We start from the raw sequence: 1,290 nt of genomic DNA, 5'->3' as shown, positions 1-1,290 counted from the left end.
TTTGTCCTTAGTGTTTGTATTACTTCCTTGTAATATTCCTTCATTTGTCCTTAGTGTTTGTATTACTTCCTTGTAATATTCCTTCATGAATTTTCGCATCTTCCATGTGCATTTTCGCAGTCTTCAATGTGCATTTTCATCTGAATTAATTTTTCTCAAAATAAACTTTCCTGGGATTCGAACACAGCACCACTTAGATCATTTCCCAAGTTCAACTCCAATGCTTTGCTCAATCCTTTGTTTATTATGCCTGTAAATAATATATAAGTAGTAATATTCTGAGAAGTTCTGATTTCATAAAATTTCATGGCTTAGGGGATTCGAACCAGAGACCCTTCACCATGTATACAAGTCTTCTACCATCTCTGCTGCTTCAACCATTTGCTACTTCTAGTGCTCCAATTAAATTTAAGCTCCGTCCGATTCGAACAAAGTTCCTTCATTCTCCAAGAATTCTTCCAAGTATTCGAACAAAGTTCCTTCATTCTCCAAGAATTCTTCCAAGTGGACTTCTTAACTCTTTTCATTCTCCAAGAATTCTTCCAAGTGGACTTCTTAACTCTTTTAGATACATACCTCTACGAAATTTTTGGCTTTCTAATTTTTCAAACTAAAATACTTTTTTGGCTCATCAAAATCTAAATACAAATATTCCTAACAAAAATGATATTTTATTGCTTTTGCTCCTAAATTATGCACAAATCATTCAAAACTATACACAAAATGCCTTCGAAATGACTATGGAAACTAGCATCTTTTAACACTTATCGGAGTTCTAGATTAAAGGAGTGACAACTTTGGTGGTAGAGCTTGATTATTCTCTCAATTGATCATTGTAATCTAGACAATTGAAGAATTGGTAATCAATTTCCTTTTAATCTTTCAATCCTTGCTTTAAATGATGCTATACTTTAATTTGATGTGGTTGCAATGCAAGATCATGAGTGGCTAAGCTTCTAGGGCTAGGATTGTTCATTATGTTGCAATATGAATGATTAGTGTCATTGAAACCTAATTGTTGGAGCTTGTTGATGAAGATTGCATGAATTTCTTATTGTGGAGCATGATTTGTATTGTGTTCTTGGAGTAGGGCCCGAATTCATGAATGATCTCGGAATCCTAGGTTTAGGCAAGAGATTGCTAAGCCTAGGTTAGCCTTGTAGTCCTTCCACAATCCCTATCCTAGATCCGAGAGGGCATGGCCCGAGAATGAGTGTAAGCTAGGTGTTTGATGAATTGCCTCATAGATCTTATAGACACTTGGGTGTCATAGGGACCTACGAAATTGCA

The sequence above is a fragment of the Ipomoea triloba genome, chromosome 9 (assembly GCF_003576645.1).
Source record: "Ipomoea triloba cultivar NCNSP0323 chromosome 9, ASM357664v1".
Taxonomy (NCBI): domain Eukaryota; kingdom Viridiplantae; phylum Streptophyta; class Magnoliopsida; order Solanales; family Convolvulaceae; genus Ipomoea; species Ipomoea triloba.
The sequence above is the reverse complement of the archived record's forward strand: the minus strand, read 5'-3'. Positions refer to the sequence as shown.